The sequence below is a fragment of the Ambystoma mexicanum genome, chromosome 3q, assembly GCF_040938575.1.
Source record: "Ambystoma mexicanum isolate Mex_15411 chromosome 3q, UKY_AmexF1_1, whole genome shotgun sequence".
NCBI lineage: Eukaryota > Metazoa > Chordata > Amphibia > Caudata > Ambystomatidae > Ambystoma > Ambystoma mexicanum.
Window position 1 is genome coordinate 164702353 of NC_090926.1, and position 19951 is coordinate 164722303.

Here is a 19951-nt window from a genome sequence, read left to right on the forward strand (position 1 = left end):
GCTACCCATGACCCAATCTTTACAGTTGGGGCTGCAGAAACCTTAAAGAAAATAGTTTTCTAGCTCTACAAATTCTTCAAGTGTGTTTGGTTTAGGTTTGCAGATTTGGGAAACTTCTCTTGGAGCCTAAAGCTCCTTTCATAACCATAGACCTATACTAGGCCTTTCGGGGTGTGTTCAGTTAATTTCTGATAAAAAAAAAGAAAGCATCAAAGTGGTGTGCTATGTGGAGGAGCTGGAGGGAAGGTGGTGGGAAGATGGTGAGTCTGGATGGGGGCCGCAGCTAGAGGCACTAGAGTGGTGCACATCTCTGAATGCCATCCAAAGAAGATCATTTATTCTCTGTAGTAGGGTATATTCATTGGATCATTGGTACATGAAAGGGGTGTCCCCATCACCCCACAAGAAACAAGGGAAAATAGCTACATATTGTAGGGAGGTCAAGGAATGACCCACGTGACGGCAAGAAGTTGTGATAAAACTAGCATGTTTTATTATTGTGGCTTTCTATGTATGGGTTGAAACAAACCCCTACAGGAACACGGGGAGTTTCTACAAATGAAATGGGGTGCAAAGTCTAAACGGTGTCAGGAAGGGGTTACCATAAAGGGAAGGATTCTTCCAGTGTCCACCTCAAGTGCTGTAGTTACAAAACATAAAATAGAACTGAGTATTCCATGTCCTCTGTGATGTAGTACATTTTGGGCGGGTCTATGTACAGAATGGGATTACCATAATAAACAGTCTTGGACCCAAATGACCGGACACACTCAAAGAATATGGCAAAGAACTACTTAATTATAGGGCAATCTTGCGAACAACAAATTGTATTCCACACACTAACAATGCAGATTAGTTACGCAAAGGCTTTATAACTCAATATGCATCGGCTATGACATCCTACGTAACAAATAATAAAACCTATTGGGCTTAGGGATTGGTTAGGGGAACATATCTACTCATAAGAGTCTATGTCTTAGTAACTTTATTGGCTGCTCCTTCCTTGGTAGGCAAGCCTGGATCTTCCCTCTAACTACGTATAATACAGATTATAAAAGTATAACCATAGTGGAATGGCTCATTCAATATTGTATGCTCATCGTTGCATAGGCCCTCATAATAGCTTGGCATCCTCTCCCAACCCTGGACACTCGGCTCACTAGCAGCAACACATAAGCAAAACAAAACTCTGGTACAGAGAACAACGTGAAACTACTGCCCATTTGCCCAATTAGTCTTCCATCTCTCATCAGCCAATCCTTCAGCCAAGGCCTCTCCTTTGTACTTGCACGTTGCTGGAATTTTTCTTCTCCGTAACTTTAAAGGGAGTTAATGTTCATTGTCATCTTCGGCCAGGGCTTATGAATAGGCCTTGTTTTCTGATCGTGCACCATTTGTGAAGAGGCCACACATTTGTCAATTTCACTTTCTATTTAATGCTATTTGATTCAATTTCCTGTGTGTCATCACTCTATTCGGCTTCTGGAGACTTGGTTGCTCCATCTCAAATAGGCTTTTCTGCATCTTTTATTGTCAATACTTGGCACTCATAAATGTTCACTCATTTACTTTAATCTAAGAAAAATATGTCCTGCGCAGGTTGCTTATCCTCACTAACACCCCTTGTATCCTCTCGCTGTGGCATCCTTGATCTCTGACCAGCAGCTATTCTTTGTTTATGCATGATTTTTGTAGCTCTGCAGCTCTAGTCTCTGCCCTTAAAGCTCTTTGCTTACTATCATTGAGAGTCGGCGTACATCTTTTCAACATGGCCGCTTCACCCGTGTTATGTTTTCTACTGCAGCAAGCTTCTATATGGCTCATCTAACTTGCGTTTCTGCGCATATATTTAAACTACTCATTTGGTTACCTATCTTCTTTGTATATATGGTTTCTTCTTACTTGCATGTATATTTACTTGTGTTTCTTCATTTACATCTTCATTCTTTAGGTTTTCTTATATCTTTTCAGTGTCATTGTAGCTTCAACTTATAAAATCCCTTTGCACCTGTCAGATCTTCTTTACAACGCCACGAAATTCAGTGGTGCCTGCAAACCTCCTGCTACCACCTCAGTATGAGGTTACATTTGATACGGTTGTCTTGAGTGTGTGGCGTCTCTCATACACTCGATGCGGTATTGGGATGATACCTGGTGTCATGCACAGCGTCTTCCTGTTATTCATCCAGTATGACTGAGGTGAGGGGGTGGAGTCTATAAGTGACGTACATGTCTCCTCCTCTACACCTCACCCCTCCTGAGATTTCCTAATCCCAGGGTCTCCAACCATTGCCTTGCCAGAGGTTTTGAACTAGGACTCCTGTGATCCATCTACATTGACTATGGTGGCTAGAACTGATGGATAGTTTTAGTCCAAAACATCTGAAGTCAAAGGTTGCAGACACCTGCTTAATCTATAGTGCAATGTTTAAAGAATGTGCCTAGCAGAAAGCGCCAAACCTGCGCTTGCTTAGTCCTTCAACTTCCGCTAGTCCCTAAACTAAAACATAAAGTTTACAAGTCTTGGCCAATGAGAGGGTTCATAAAGCCTCTGCTGCAAATTTCATCCCAAGTCACAAGCACAAAAGATGCTTCACTTAGGAAGTCTATCCGGTTGTACTCAGTCTGGACTCTCTGTGGTTGTAGACTCTGATCCTTCAGATCTTTTAATGGTCCCTTGCTTCCCAGCCTTCTTGTCGAGCTCCACCTTTGCATAACAGCTTGGATTTACAGATACTCCTGCTGAATTGATGGATTTAGCTCTAACCTATGGTGCTCTACCAAACCAGTTTCTTCCACCTGGTGTTTCAACAGGTCTCCCAATGACCTGGGTTCAGCCTTTACTTTGGGCGGGTCCCTCCCAATTTAGGGTACAAGACTCCGCTTTTCCAGCGTCTCCGGGACCTGTGATTCAGAACTCGCTGTGAGCAGGTTGCTCCATGACCTTGAGGTTCAGCGTCATCTCTAGGCAGGTCTCACCACGCCCGGGAGTTTAGAAATAGTTTCCCCAGGTCTTCTCCAGTACCTGTAGCTGAAATTGTACCTTTGTGCCAGGGCTCAAGTAGCCCCCTTTTCCTCCAGCAAATTCACCAGTTTTTCCCATCTGCTGTTCTCAAGCTCTTGAAGATTTTATTAATGCTCTTGGAAATGGCAAGGTGCGCACCCTCTCACCGCCTTAGTGGGATTTTCCAGCACCTTTTTTACAGACTATTAACGTACCCTCTACGTGTTAGACCTGCTGATTGTTAGGGTCTGGTAAATGCTTGTTCCCTTGTTCGGGATTGGCTGGTCTCTAACAGATTTTGAAATGCTTCTCTGGAGTTACTAACAAGAATGTTAACGTCTAGATCTATAGCACCATTTCAAGTTTCATATTCTGACTGTCAGTGAGCAAAACCTCCTGGCTTAGATATGTCAGTGAACAAAAAAAGGTGGCCTGATATGTGATGTCAGAAGTGATATCATCAATGACCATTGTGATGTCATCTTTGATGTACTGGGTGTTAGTCTTAGCAGTGCACGGTGGTGGTGCGAGTTATGGCTGCTTAGCTTACCATAACTGGCGAATTTCTGGTTTTTATTTGGTTGTACGCCCCTTTAACAACGTTTTTTCATTGAATTTCATAGGTTTGTATTAGTGCAACCTAACCATAACGTCCCTTTAACAAAGTTTGCTTCTCTGAATTTCATAGGTTTTTAGGAGTGAAAATGTTTCATATTGCATCACTGTATATAAGTTCTTAATAACTCCTCTCAACTTATATGAAGGAACTGTAAACCTCCTTTAACAAACATATTTTTTGCAACGCATACTGATGTGTCATTATCAGCATCTTAGGGGATGCAAGTCATGGCCCCACCAAACCACCCCCATTATCCACTGCACCTACCCTGCATTTAAGTTAAGTGTTCACTATACCCTCATAATGTGACCAATGGCCAGTGCTCATGGCTTGCAGCCATGACCAGTTTCCACAATCCATGGGGACTGGGCTTCGGCCATACCTCATTCCCCAATAGGCAAATCAGAGCAGACATTTGTCCTTGCCGAGGGCCAGGCACACTGCCCAGGCAGCAAAGTTATATCACTATTTTTTGTAGTTACTTTTTGACACTTTCCAAAAAGTAAAACGCAGGACAGATTTGCAAAAGCATGCTTTCAGATCCTTGCAGATGCTCCGACCTCAAGTTTGCTACAATCTCGTCCAGCAACCTCAAACAGAAATCTTTTTCCCATTCTAACCTAGGGCTTTGGCCATGCTGCATACCCCAATAAGCAAATAAGAGTACAGATATGTCCTTGCTCAGGGCCAGGCCCATTGCCCAATCACCAGTTATATCACAATGTTTTGTACTTCCATTTTGACCCTTTAGAAAAAATAAATTGAAGAGTTGCAAAACCGTGCTTTGAAGTCCTTGCTGATGCTCCTCACGGATGTTTGCTGCAATCCTGTCGAGGACTTTGGGCTGTAGCCACAAGATTTTTTTTTTCTCCCATTCAAACCTATACCGATTTTGAAAAACTTTACCACATAGCCGGTCCCTGGTGGCCATGCCCACATTAACCCCTTTGCCGGTCCCCTTGTGGCCATGGCCAGTAGCCAGATTGTTTGGGTCATGGACTTTGGCCATGACCCGAACAATCTGGCCACTGCCGATGGCCACAGTCTATACCTCAGTCACCAAAGGCATATCACTATTATTTTATCTACATTATGACACTTTTCAAAAAATATAACGGACACATTTGCAAAAGCATGCTTTCAGGTCCTTCTCAATGCTCCTTGCATGAGTTTGCTGCAAATCCGTCCAGAAAAGTGTCAAAGTGTATGTACATAAAATATTCATGTAACTTAGACCCCACTTGACGAAATCCATTCAGACTTTGCAAATCCCTTCAATTCTGGGTCTACAATCTTTCTGCAAACATGTGTGCTCATTCGTCAAATGGCAACAAAGTTATAAGCTTTGCAAATATTTTGGGACCTCCCTCTACTTTTGCTCCCTCTTGGCAAAACGGCACCAAACTTTGTAGAACCATTCAGGGTCGGGTCTAGATTGCTATTGCAATATTTCATGCAGTTTCATTCAGTGGCACCAAAGTTACAAACCATCCAAAAACTGCTTTTCACCATCCCTGTAATTCAGAAATAGGCATGGATGTCTCCGAACAGGGTGAGGCTGTAGACGATTGTAAATGGGATAGGGGTACCTATGGGCCGCTTAAAAAGTGCATGTCTGAGCCGGAGGTCTGGCAACAATGCCCCTGTATGAGCTCTCTCCCAGTCAGACGCGGTGCCCTTATTTTATTGAATTTTTATACCAAGGTGGTTTGCATATGCCCCTTAAAATCCCCGTGTCAGATGCCCTAAAGATAAAAGGGCCTCATGCACCTTTATTATTATATGTGGAGGACACTGTGGCTTTGGCTCAGAGCAGGGGTGTTGCTATGTCTGGAAAAGACCTGGGGCTACTCTGGTGTCGGAACTGTCAGGACTCGGGGCTAGCTAGCCTTTTGGTTGTAACTCCTGATATTCTATCCGGGGCTACAGCCAAAAGACCAGCCCCCTTTGCCCCCCCACTAGCAACGCCTCTGGCTCAGAGTGTGCATTGGTTACAATGTTGGGCCAATGTAGCGATGTCTGTCAGAATCATAGCTTGGTGATCAATAGAGGCAAATCCAAAGTCCTGGTAATGGGCCAGTGCAGGCCACCAAAACTGAAGTTCATGGCCAAACAGGAAACATTATGTATACTTACTATAGATGACTATTTGGGTATCCGATTCACCTGTGATTTGTCTAGGGCGGTTGAAAATAAATATGACCAATTAAGGATGAGGCACTCTACAGGTGCTGTTCTAGCCTTCTACTGAAAAGCAGTAAACTGCTCCAATCCCAGCTGCCATTGTGCTCTAAGAAGCAAAGACTAGCTGCGACCAGCGTCTCCAACCAGTAGATCGCAAGCCACTGGTTGCTCACCTGAGGCTCCCCAGTAGCTCTGTGTATCAGAAACTAAAATGAACACCGGGCAGTTATTTTGGTGTCTGGAGTCAATGGGCCTCTTGCCCACCCCCTTCTCTTCTTCCTGCAAAGCAAACTGAGAAGGGGCTGCAATTGTGCTTGAAAGGCTCTGAGTGGTGACCTAACAAAGGCTTAACTATCAATAGCGAAAGTCAATGGAATAATGTGTGTTGTGGCCATCGTCACCAGGGGGTATACATGATGGCTGATTTGAAAGGGAAGGGGTGCATAAATCTGCATTCCATGTGAAACAAAGATGGTGCTGACGTAAAAGTACCGCTGTTATCATTTGTGTGTGTGTGATTACATTTGTGTGATATGGAGGCACCCAACCCTATGCATGTCCCAATACATGAATTCAAGCGCTAACAGCAATTTACATTTAAGTAAATGTGTTAAACTACTAGCGGCTGTGCATTCATTCTGGAGCTGGTCCTCTTACATTACTACAAAGGAATGTAAAATACCATTAACATGCGCTATCAATGCCAGGACTGAAAAAAACATGTCTTGTAAGTTCGGTTTCAGACTATGTTTTACGAAACAAGAGTACAAAGAAGTAATTTGGTGAGAAAATTGAGCAGTGGTTTGTATGTATATATTTTGATAGGTGTAGGATTAATATAGCTTAGACCTAGTTACTAAGCAACACAGCACTGTACAGAACAGGGTGGTGAATGCAGAGAGAGAACATTGAGGAAAGCCATGGGATGGGAGGAAAATGAATAAGATTGATCCCCTTTGGCTATGAATAGAAACCAGGAGTTCTACAGAAATCTGTGGGGAACCTGTACGCATATGTTTAAATTCTGTCAGGGGATTTTCAGCCTTTGAATACTGGGCTGAAATGTTGCAATTTATGAGCACAAAACACCGTACAATTTACAAGGCATTCTCTAATACTTGGAAAATGCCAATAGATGCATGGTCCTCAACAGTACGCAGGATATGCTGCCACTGTCCCTGTAAAACACTTGTTGATTCCATTGCAAACAATGTCATAATTGTCATTTTACACCATTCTTGTGAAGCTGGAGCCCTCAATGTCTGGGAGAGCTGTGTGTGCAAGTCGGGCATGGCCCATTGGTTATGCACCAGAATGACCTGCATGATTCGCTCTGGGAGAGGCAGCGATCCTGTGAGCGGTTCTCAGTGATACTGCCGTCTTCATAAAGGGCAGACGGGTGGCAGGCCATTACCTATTATGAAGCAGTCGCTGCTCACTAAAGCCATACTCTTTGCCCAAATTGTCAAAATAAGGATTCATATAATGTCTAGTTTGGTTGTTCTATGATTCATGCACATTTCAAGTCATTGCTATAAAACAAAGTTATTTTAGCCCTGTGATTACAAAATGGATAAATGCCCACATATTAATTTTTTCAATCTTGGCAATTATTTTGCCATAAAACCCTTTAAGGCAAGTCAGCAAAGTAGACTTTGGCTTACTTTTCCTTGGCTGAATTGTGTGACCTGGTTTATGAGCAATTTCCATGAATTGGGGCTGTGCTAAACTGGTGGTAGATTTTATTTTTTGATAAAGCAGAACGTGGTGTATGCTGAATGTTTTTAAAACCATATAAAACATGATTGAAATACTCCTCAGATTGTTTGGAACATGCAGCCTCAAAAAACAAACAACTAACCCTAGTTGAAAACCTAGAAGCAGATGCACTATCCAACAAAAGGCAAAAGATGTACCATTTCCATACAGAGTTGGAAACCGTTTTATTTTTTTTCTTTCAACGTAAAAAAAAAAAAATGTTCATCTTTAATCTATAGCCAAGTTACTGTGGGGGAAAAAGGAGTAACGTTGAGGGCATTTTGCAATAATACACAGAGTATGAAAATAATTTCCTCAAAGGAAGCAGTCTGTGATCCTAAAAAGTAGGTAAACTAGACTCTGCAGCGCAAATGCTATTGCAGAGGCATCCTTCAAAGTTGCAAATTATTTGATGAAAAACAAATGTACTTTTCAGATGTGTATTTGTGAAGGGCGCAGTGACTCCTGTGGCATTGTCCTTTTTTTTTAAAGAGATTTTAAAAACTGTCCCGAATTTCTGTCATGTCAGGTTTGAAGTTAAGTGAAAATTCTATGGCAACCAGGGTATCTGCACTATTTGCCAATGTGATTGGCTGTGTCTGCAAATCTGCCTTTTACAGACATGAACTTCCTGAAATCAAAACTTTGATCCCGCCTGACGTCTGAGTGCTGTTGCTGTTTCGAGCCACACACCAGATCACTGAGCACTGGTGGATAGCACGCAGTGGCTGCTTCACAATGAACGTCTTGATTGGTTTCTTACATACTGATATGCTTGTCAATTTTTAGGAGACGGCTACTTGTACAAAATAAGTAAAGATGTTTTTGATGTTATTAATATCATGGTAAATCGATATTTTATTCCTGTTTTTTTGTTGTATAAAGAGCAAATAAACCTCCCCAAAAAATCTTGGTTCAAATTCTCATACTCATAGACATCACCACCCAAGTCGCTCTCACCACTTGCTCCCGCCTTGTTAACGTAAAGGTTAGAGACCCCTGCTAGAGCACAGTGAGTGTGGGTGTGTGCTGCTGAAAGATGCGCGTTGGGTGGATGCGATACCTTTAACGTTCTAAGGTAGATTTCTTTTTTTTTAACGTGACCTTTAATAGTGAACATCTCAGTTTGATTTGATGGTGCACAGCGAAATTAATGTAAAGTGCATATGTGAGCGGCTCAGAGAAAGAAGATTTTGTCATGGGATTGGTTATGGAAGGGGTGGACCACTCCTTATGTCGTAACTTAACCGAGGAGGTGCTTACCTCACTGTCAGCCCTGCAACCTCAGGTGGTTGCATGATATGAGCGTGTTACTGACTGCGGGTGGTTTCATGATATGAGAGTGTTACTGACTGCATTGTTAAAGGAAACCTAGTTTTCCTATCCAGAGGGTATTCCATCACAAGCCAGACTAATATTATGTTAGTCTGGCTTACAGAGGCAGGCTAGTAGTGACTGGGTTCACTGCATGTGTGTTGGAAGCCCACTGATGGAGAGGCAGGTGAGTTGGACTTGAGTATTGTATGAATGTGAATGGTATTGTAGCCAAGACAAGCAATGACTTAGCTGATAGATTTGACTTTTGTGTAGGCATTATAGCTGGAGATAGTGTGTGGCCTCTGTGTTCGCTCTGTCCCGTGCTCTCCCAGCATTCCATGCTTTGTATCATTTTGCAGTGCACTACCTTGCTTGCGATGGATGCACACATCATGGATGCAGTACTTAGTCCAGTCTATCGCCTCAACCCTTTGTATCTATCAGGAGTTGGCAAGTAGGTGGCTAGCAGTCGGTGAAATTTGAAACTCAGCATTGGTGGAGTCGCACGTGATTTCTGCTGTATGATAGCAGATTTGGAGCATGATTCTGGTCCAGTTGATCGCTCTACCTGGTTGATTTCTACTGTTTTGCGCATGTCTGCAACCTCTGCACAGAATGTCATGATTGCAGACATGCAAGGACTTGTGTGCCAGTGCCATGGTGGATGTGCAGAATTGGTCCGATAGCAAGTTCAGATATCCACGGTGCCCTGAACATGGACCTTTGGCAAGACAGGATCTTGCCAAGGCGGCACGAGGGGTGCCCCCAAGATGGATCTGCCTCAAACTGTCTTCGACGCGATGCTTAATCGGTGCAGGGAAGAGCTGTGCTTTCATATTTCAGGGAGCCTTTATTGCTGCTTCTTGCTGGCATGTTTATCGCGCGTGTCCTCCATCTCCCGCTTGGCTGTCCTTGGCTGTAAACAAGGGCCGCTTTATTGTTGCCCTGCATGTTGCGCATAGTATTTAATCTGTAACACTTTTGCGTTAAATCACGTTCCTTGCTAGCCCTCCTTCCGTGTCTTCTTTCTCCCTGCCTATCCCCTGTGACGCCCACCTTGAAGCTCTGGTTCCTTCTCTCTGTTGTCGTTCTTCTGTAGTCCATTTGTAATGAGATGAGAACCTGATAAACGAGTTTGATTATGCGACGTGTTGTGTTGTGAATCCTTCCCCTTTCTGCGCTTCTTTGCAGGTTCCTCAAGAAGGGCAAAACATTTAATGATTTGGGGGTGGTTTGGGGGTGCAATAGTCTGGGTTCACTCCGGCAAAAACTAGGTAAAGAATTCTCCAGCACATGCACAGGAGTGCTCTCGTTTTCTTTTGTGGCCCCTGCTTTTCCTCCCCTCTCGAGCTCTTTCTCTTTGTCCTTCTTTCTGCCACTTGCTCCCTTTTGATTGTTTCTTTGTCTCACTCCAATCTGTCAGGTTTTTATTACTGTGCGTGGCTAGATCCACGCAAGTAATAAAATTCCTAATAATCTTTCTCTGCCTCATTCACCTGAAATTTCCTTTACCTTCCCCACATCATATGCCCCCTCTCTGACACCACATCTTTCTGTGCCCTTCCACCCGTGTTGGTCCTCATCCCCTCACATCTGCCATTTGTGATGTATCTGATGATGTCATCACTCCTTTCCCGGAGGTAGCCTCTCCCCATGTGGCCAAAGGACAGCAGCCGCTACCTGATCCTGTCCCTGGGGTGTCTATGCGTGGGAGGATCACATGAGGCGAGATGACCCTCAGAGGGAGGGACAGGCATCCGATGAGACATGGTATCACCCCCTTTCCTTTTAGGGTTATCTTGCCCATTCCTCATGCCTTAATGGCATATTGTGAGAACCCCCTTCAACATCCTGCAAAAGCTTCTGACAGAACTTATGAACATTTCATACCTAGTAAAACAACATGTACTGAGACGAGGAAGAGGACAGCCGTGAGAGAGTGTAAAGTGTAATGCGCAGTCTAGTGTTGTGAAGAATGTGATTGGTTCAAGACATTTCCCGGACTGGAGGCGGGAGCTTAAATCGGCCACTGCAGAATGATGGAGAGAGCTTCCTTTTCCAAGCATTGGTGTGTAAACCAATGGGAGACGCAGGTAGCAGTGCGGAACAGACAGTGTCCCAATCCGAGAGGTATCCCTGAAGGCAGTCGAGTGGAGGCATCAAGAGAGGGGGCTGACCCAAGCACTCCTCGCCTGTTGGGCAGACCTGGACACCAAGGAGACTGAGAGCCGTGGCCACAGAGCACTACCGGCGCAAGGGAAGTGCTCTAGCGAGGTCCAGACCAGCCACATAGAGAAGCGGTGCCAGTTAGCAGCAACTTTGCCAGCCAAAGAAGAAGGAAGTTGCGGTGGGAACTGGAAGCCAGAACAGGGTTTTGTTCTGGTGCAAGGAGTGAGAACGCTCTGTGACGCTGACTGGGGAAAGCCACTTGAGTCCAGCAAATACTGAAGCCAGTACCCTAATACATACGAGTGGAGTGAAAGAACGTATGTCACTGGTGCACCCAGAGGGAAGTTTGGGATGCTGAAATTGAGGCAAAGAGACCCTGAAAGAATGTATTAATTGCCAAGAGTGGGGAGAGAGTAAACCTCATTGGAATCACTGTCATCTTCATAATCACAGTACTTTGCCATTTGGAACTTTAGTTGGAGTTATACGTTTTGTTGGACTTTAACACTTGCACATTTTCAAAGCCAAAGAAAATACCCTAAACACTTAAGAGTTTGTTTTGAAATGAGAGGGGTAGGCTAGCATTTCAGGACACAGGACATTTTTGCTTTGGACACCTTGACACTAGACACTTAGTTCTTGTAGAAGTTGGGAAATGCCTCCTAGATTACGGAGAGTGAGGCACCCCTTTTATCATTTAATAAACGTTTATGCCACTCACCATGGGCTCAATATATCTGTGTCTCATTCCTGGTTCCTCACACATCGCTCTCACTTTCTTGCTATTTAACTCTCTTAATAGGTGCATATTGCTCAGCGGCAACGTGCTCGCCTTGGATGCAACACCACACAAAGCAACACAGGTTCGATCCCCGGGTCTGTGCTTAGAAACCTCTGGGTAATAAGCACGTTATAAATAACGTATCATATCATATACACCGAATGAAAGAAAGCAATGACAGTGCGCTCCGAATATACAATGCCCGCACAATATTCATACGCAGAGACAATCTGCCACACTTGTGCTCGATTTCCCTCCCTCTTTCCCTTTTCCACTCTCTCCAAAATAAACCGAAGCCTGGATCAAATGCCCGGGAGATGCCAGAGCTATTATTTGTTTCTTGTTATCACAGTCGCTTTGGGATCCTGTTGATCAGGGCTGGACCTAAATAAAAATAACAAAGGCCACTTCTCACTTCCTTTAGGACCAAAGCCATGAGTCCGCTCTACTCTACCTGTGTTACTGCCCAGTGCATATGAAAAAGCTACTCAGTCTCTGGAACTGTACACAGCTGCTGAGCACTCTTCCTTGATCCTGGTGTTTCTTGGCTCACAGAGGACTCATCAGAAGGTTGCCTTGGTTCTTCTGCACCCTTTGGTTATCTGACAGGGGTCAGGCTCCTACGTTTCAGTCAGACACAAGGGTACATTAATTTCCCCACCTGGTTAGGGTTTGGGTCGCCCTCCTAATTCATTGCTGTGCTGGAGTTTGCTTCTGCTAGCCTCTTTCTACTACTTTTCCCTGGACCTCTCTCGCTTCCACTTGCTCCTCCCACTTCCGAGCAGCCGTCCAGTCCAGTTCTTTCCCCACATGCCTTTCTCTTCCTTACGGTACTCTTGCCCTCTTTCCTCCTTCAGATGCCCTTTATTGCTCCTTCTCGCAGTCTATTTCCCCCTCTCTCCTTTCCCTCCATTCCCTCCACTCATCTCTCTCAACCTTGATGTTCCTACTCATCCTTTACTCTTTATCATAATATTCCTCCTTCTCTGTTCTGTCTCTCTTGATATTTTTTTTGTCATCCTCCTCCTGTCCTCTCTATACTTTTGTTCCTCCTCCGTGTTTCCTCTCTCTGTTGTGATGTTCTGTCTTGTCTCCTCTCTGTGGCAATAATCCTCCTTCTCTAACTCATTTGCACCACTCTGACTTCTCCCTAATCTTAACTCTGTCCCTCTTGCCCATCTGCCTTTTCCGCCATCTAACCCCCACACTGCCATTTCCATCTGGCTCCTTTTTATGTCCCTCCCTGGATGCCACAAGGGTGTATGTGTTTCTCTTTATGGGGTTTTGGTACTTGGTGCTGCCTGCATTGACTGGGTGTGCAATTTGATGAGTTGCCACTTTTCCTTCTTAAGCAGATATAATGCACATTGGTGAGAGCTCCAAGAAGCTAAAAGTACTACAGTCACCAAGGGGAGGGTGTCCAAACTTGCCCTGAATATCTTGCCCGCCTACCACCAACTCCCAAACTAATGCCCAGTAGCTGAACAGGTGATGCCAGCAGAGCAGTTTCTAGGTGATATTTTGCCGATGGGCAAACCACTAAAGTGTGCCCGCCTCCCATGCATGCAGACCTGACTTACAGATTGCAAACGCTGCCCTGCCTCTCAACCACCCCTAGACTATTTTATTTTCCTCACAACTCTGCACATCTCTGTCCTCCTGTTTTTCCTTATTTTCCTGGCTTTGTATATCATCTGTCCATCATCACTCACTCAATATCGCCTTGTGTTTTTAGAAACCCTACCCGCTCCTTGATGTAGATATTTTCTTCCTTTAACCCCTCTCTTTCCGTCTCTTTCTCACCATCTTGTCCAGCTGCCCACACTTTCCTGGTCCCCTTTTACTATGGTCTTACAGTTTGCAGCGTTCTCTCCCTATTTCTCTGAATTCATTTTCCTTTATTCCCATCTTCCTTCCTTTGTTCTACGTACAGTCCACTGCTTTGCTTTTTTCCCCTCTCCTGCTGCTTTCTTTCATAGCTGACACATGGCTCGCTTCCTCATCCTTTCTTTGCACCAACTCTAATTTTCCCTCTTCTTTCTCATTTGAACTCCCATTTTTGTTTACTTTTTTGTTTACTTTTTTGTTTCCATGTTATTTGCCTTTCCCTCTCATCGCTAGCATCCTCCTTTGTCTTTTGCCTCTTCTTTCTCTCACTTCCCTCCTCCTGCCCCTCAGCCGTCTCTCCTACTCTCACTTTGCTTTCGCTTTTGTTTTATTTGCTTTGGTTGCCATGATCTGCCCCATTTATCTCTTATACAAGCTCTCAAGTCCTCCACCTTCAGTCCCTGGGAAGTCTTTTCTACCACATTATACTCAACTGGTACCAATCCTTCACAACCAATACCCAATTTGAGCAAACTCTGCCTCAAACTCTTCGGCACTCACCCCACTGTCCATACCTGCCTGGTCTATCAGTCCACCTCCCTGCCTCTGGACCTCACACCTATAAGCTATGCGTTCTCTGTTTCACTCTCCCTTTATACTGTTCTCTTCCTAGTTCAATACCCCCTTCCATTGGTTCCAGCTCTGACCTGGCTCCACGGGGCAATCTGGAGGTAATCGATTCCCAGGGGCCATGCTGAACAAGTGCATAGATTTAAAAGACCCTCTCAGTCCTGCTCCTCCATCACCATTTGCAAGGTGGCAGCTGTGAGCTCACGCTGCTTGTCTTTTTGTGGCTTTTCACATGTGCTGATGAGTTTTGCTCCCCATTCTGTTTGGGGAGGATTTCAGTGTCTCTCCTGTTACCCTGCTGTCTCTCCTCACCCTCTGTTCGGTTTTGTTGCCCCACCGTTTGCCTGGGATCCGTCTGGGGTTGGTAGGCCTGGTGTTGGGTATCTCGTCTCTGTTTGGCAAGACAAATGTCATTCATTCCAATTGTGTTCCCGATTTTCATTCCCTTTGTTTTGGTATGAGTTTTCTTGGGTGTACCCAGATGCGTTCTTGGAGTTGCCCTCCTGAAAAAGACAAAACAGAACTCTGGCCAAAAGGGAACCCTCCTGTGGCCTCTCATTGAGAGCATTGAGGATTGGGCTCCATTCAGAACAAGTCCTGGGGACATCGTGTTACAGAGTGTGGTACCCACATTAACATTCAAGGCATACGAGGGGGTTTTAGGGACTGAGCCCCAAGAAGGGTTGCTGTTCTTTCTTGACAAGGTCATGACATTGTCGCATGTAACTGGGCTTCAAAAATTGCAACTTCTTCCTTTTGGCCAGACTTTTGGGACTGTAAATGTTATGGATGCAAGGGTTGAAAATGAATTCAGACCTTTTGGCAGCCTTCATTGGCATCATTGTTTAGCCAGCCTGCCTTCTTACAAAAGGCGACCAGTCACTTGTCTTGCCGCCATCGTGTGATACGAAAGGTTTCCCAGAGCAATGCTAGTGTTAGCAATTCATTTAAATCTTCTATTAATCGCTTTTTCGCTCTAGTGAAATGCACTGTTAAGTATGGGCAAGTCTGTGTTTCACCTGTGATGTAGCTTCCAGTGATGTAATTTCCCAGGACATCACCTGGGTCAAAGATTGCCCCACATGGTTCAGTCCTTCCACTCCCACAGCATGTAAATTCAAATTGTGCCACTCTTGAGCCTAGCCAGGAACCATCACCTCTCGGTAGGAGCCACCTGCCGTCACCAAGGTAACCACCATGGATCAAAGTTGCTGGTAACAAGGCTCTGAGCTAGCAGCTGAAGAGGGAAGCGGCACACCAATTCTCCAGGCAGGCAGTAGGGATTCTTGGCGTGGATGAGAAATTGATTATAGTGGAGCCCCACAGCGTAGCAAGAGACCCATGAGCTGCACACCCGTTACGGCATCTGCTGTATGTTTTGACAGTAAAAGTCAATCCAGAATGGGACCAGGGGCCTGAGGCCATAAAACGGATAAAGCAACAGAACCCTAATGCCTGTATGGTACCCATCCATTCATGAGCCTCAAGAAAGAAAAGTTTGAGCTGGACTAGTATTGCACCATCTGGGGAAGATAGCTGCACAACTGTAGCTCAATGAGAAGAGAGGGCTTGTGTTACTATTACTTCTTACAAAAATATTCTTGGGCTAGCAACCACATGCTGCAGCTGATTACAATGGTTCCCTGCTAATCTTCAAAGGGGAGAGGGGTGGGGGGCAGACTTCTTGTGACATACAGCTGACATGTGCAAACCGACCAACTCACGGGTAGCACAGCAGAACGCTCCAAGAGTCGAGGTAAGTTAATCGCTGTGAGCGATGCTTTGCAACTGCTCCCTGTACTCTTCCTGCCTCAATCTCCAGGACTATATCAAGTGAAGCTGGTGTGCGGAGGATGCTTATGGCCATGCCTGGACAGGGAGTGCTCCCACGCAAAACAGTGCTGTTGCTAACCCTACATCCACCAGAAAGACTTCAATCCCCTCCCCCCCTGTTTTCTGGAACAAAAAGGAAGTCAAATATTGCCTCACCCTCAAAGAATACTGAGGAATCTTTCAACTCCAGTGCTTTACTCTTCATGGCCCAGTATAAGGAAAATATCACAAGGATCCAAGGAGACGCGATTGAAATTAGCAGCACCTGCCCACGTTTGAAGTCCATATCACAGCACCAGGAGCAAGGATAGTCCTTTGTAAAAATGTAGTGAGGATGATCTCGGCAAGGTGATCGATAATGTTGAGAACATGAGCAAAAGAAGTAACATCCTATTGTACTTAATACTGGTAGATTGTCCAAGGGTGGATTCCATGAATCTTTCTCTTTTCTTTGGATTCACCACCCAATTAGTCATAAGAACACCAATTAATTGCCCTACTGAAGGGGCAATACACACACCCCATGTAGCCATGATTTATACTATTGCCACTTACCTTCTGCATCAATTCTTAGAAGGCTACTTTGCACTGTGTGTGTATTTTAGGAATGATTGCCGCAAAGGGTAGTATAGCTCAGTGGCAATGCGCTTGTCTTGGAAGCAAGACGACGCAGAGCAACAGAGGTTCGAATCCCAGGTCCGTGCTTAGAAACCTCTTTGGTATTAAGTGTGTTATAAATAACCAATTATAAAAATACCCCCTTTTTTGTGCTGATATGTCCCCACATTTCCCAACAGAGAAGCCAGTGGGGAAAGGCCACCTACAGGTCAATCAGGCCCTCAAAGAAAGACTATTGTGGTGTACCAGAAGAAGGACTTGGATGATTAGAAGTCATTTTCAATGTGTTTTCTTAAAATAAAAGAACCAAAATGCCTAACTAGCCTTCTCGCCATGAGGGAATTTCCCTACCTTGCATACCCTGTAAAGGTATGCCTACGTTGGGTTCCTCCGACTCCTGTAATCTCGTCTGATTTCCCTGCGGCTACTTGTCTTGGTAGCTACGGTCCAACATGTGTGGCACTCAGGGATCCGGCTCCCTCATCCGATCTGGTCTCGGCGCCCACCACCGGTCTACCACAGCTAGTTTGGGATCATGCCACCAAAGGAAAAGTGGGGATTCCTGTGTCTGCTCCCTCTCTGACCTTGGTTCCTCAGTCGGGTAGTACGCCAACCCTCAGGCATTCGACTCGACAGTTGCTCACCCTCCTCACTGCCACTGGCTCCTCAGCCCAGCATAGCTCTGCCCCTCCAGGATGCCAATGATTTTGGGGTCGCCTCCCTAGCCTCAAAGGGGATGTCTCCCCTCTGGGGAGAAGGGACGAATTGTCCAGATTCATCACGCTATCCATGCAAGTTACAGGAACCCTGAACTCGCGTGCATGAGAGATTGGCAAATACGGGGGAACCTGCCCCTGGGACAAAGAAAGACAGTCAGATAGACTTTGAGAGTCTTGAAGGGTTCAATCAGTTAAGCAGGAACCGAAAAAAGGGGAAGTTGTGGAGCTCCTTTTTGTAGAACCAAGAGAAAAGAAACAGATACATTTGTAGAGACAGATTAAGGAAAGCATATCTCCAAAAGAAGAGTTGGAACATTTGGTTTATCAAAAGACTAAAACTTCTCATTGAGCAGATTGAGAGAGACTTTGAGAACTTTTTCTTTGAGAAACTATATCCCTGTTTTGGAAATGCTACACAGGAAAAGGCAGAGGCATGAGAACCCAAGTGGGTTTTGAAGTAAAGGAGTCGTAACCTAGATCATGTGGCTCTGATTACAGTTTGGAGTTCTGTTTCATTAAAGTGGTGGGGCCAGTTACATGATAGGATTTGAACTGAGGACTGCACTTTGATTTAAGATGAGCACACTTGGTATAGTTCTGTAGGAAGGGAAACCTCCATAGCAACAGGGATAGTTGGGCATTATTCTTTTTATTTTAAAGTGAATAAACACCCTTGTAATATGTCTGTGAGTCTGACTCCTTCTGGTTTGCCACAATCGCAACAAAGGTAAAGGGCAAATCAAACTACTGATCACTCCAAGGAGAAGGTGGTTGCTATTTTCCAGGTCATCGCTTTTCTTAAGTTGCAGACCTACTGCTCTTGGATGGCATCGTGTTTTCAGGGTCCTCCTGCTTGCTGCCTTCTGGGGGCCATCTTTGAGGCGCTCTCCTTGTGCATCAACAAAGACTTCCTGCCAGTCAGGGCCAAGCCAGTTTGGGCCCAAGTCTGCTGTGCCCGGGTGGGGTTTGGTGGAGAAGCTTGGCTCTACTCTCACATTTCACCTCGTGCTCCTCTTCCCTCTTCATGGTCTCCCTGGCCCCTTTTATGCCCCAATTACTCCTGACTTGTCCTTCCTGTTACCTGGCAAAATCATGGCATTTTGTTATTCCACCCATCTATTTCTCCCCCTGGACCAGCCTAACCTCTGTTTCCTCACTGCCTACCAGAAGTCTCTTGTTCTCTTCTCTGCTTAAGATAGTCCAGCTCTAGCAACCTCTAAAGAGATAGTTGGTGTTCTCTTCATCTACAGCTCTTTAAACCAAAGCGCTCTACAAAAACGCATGAATTTGTGCAATAAAATGAAATTATGGCAATAGGTATACGGGCACAGAGCAGAAAGAAATGTAGCAAAATAATATTAAAGGAGACATACAAATGGTTTGATGAGCATTCAAACAGGAAGCAATGAAAGTCAACCAACAAAATGAAATTTTGCAAGACAAAAAGCAGGTCACACCCCACAAAGCATGCATAACCTAGAAAGGGCCAATCCTTAAAAGTTCTCAAAGTTCCAAGGGACCGATGAAGCAACCAATGTCCAGCCTCCTAGGTGATGAACACCAGGTGAAAAAAGTCTGAGAATGTACTTAACTGTCAAAACTCAGTCAGAACAGGTGGGCAGGCAGCTGCCCTGGCAATGAGGACATCGCCGTCAATCTGCCATGGTGCAGAAGATGCTCCCACAGTAAAGGCGTAAGCTCCCTCGCATCCCTCTCCAGGGTCACAACACTTGCACAGTGCAAATTGGCCAAGTGGAACAAAACGCAGTCCACCACAGGACCCCTACCAAAAGAATGTGCGAGGCCAAGAAGAATGTTCAGTCTTTTCACCTCCCTAGAGACGGTATCCCTTTTCTTCCTCCTGCCAACCACACTCCTTTCTCTGACAGTAGGTGGTCTTCTCGCTGTATTGCTTCCTTGCCGCTAAGTGTGCTCCTGTCTCCACTCCAACCCAAACCTCAGCTCCCAGATCTTGACTCGCCCCCTGCCCCCCATGATAAAGTTCTGATCTGGTCTCCTTCTTCCCTCTCCCATCTAATATGACTGCAGTCTCTCTCTCATCCTTTTTGCCAGAGGGTGTCTCTCTCCTCCTCCTATCTATCAATATCTCCCTCATTCCACATTTCCTCCAACACCCCACTCTCCTTCATGGTCCCCTTCAAAATAGTTTTCTCTCCTGTATAATTCTCACCTGCTCTTTTTTCCAGGTGGCACCCTTCACATAGCTCTCTATTTATTTCTGTCCCCAAGCAAACCCCCTCTCTTCCTCCTCTCGAATGCCAGGACCTTCCTCCTGCTCCACATAGCTATTGCACCCCTTGTGTAGCACCACAAACTCTCTCTAAATCAATCTCTCCCCCCTCTCTACACCGCTCTTCTGCCTGCTTACCACGCAGGAGGATTTCCTCCTTCTGGGTTACCGCTTTCACACTCTCTCCCAGGGTCTGCTGCTCTCCTCCAACCAGCTCTCATAGGGCTCAAGACTGACTGGG

The 19951-nt window shown here is 45.2% G+C and overlaps 1 protein-coding gene across 1 annotated transcript in view; it reads left to right on the top strand.

Annotated features, from left to right (window-relative positions):
* The window catches only part of SLC4A8 (solute carrier family 4 member 8), an 846795-nt gene that overhangs the window by 635490 nt on the left and 191354 nt on the right, over positions 1-19951 (top strand). The gene's annotated exons all lie outside the window — the stretch shown is intronic.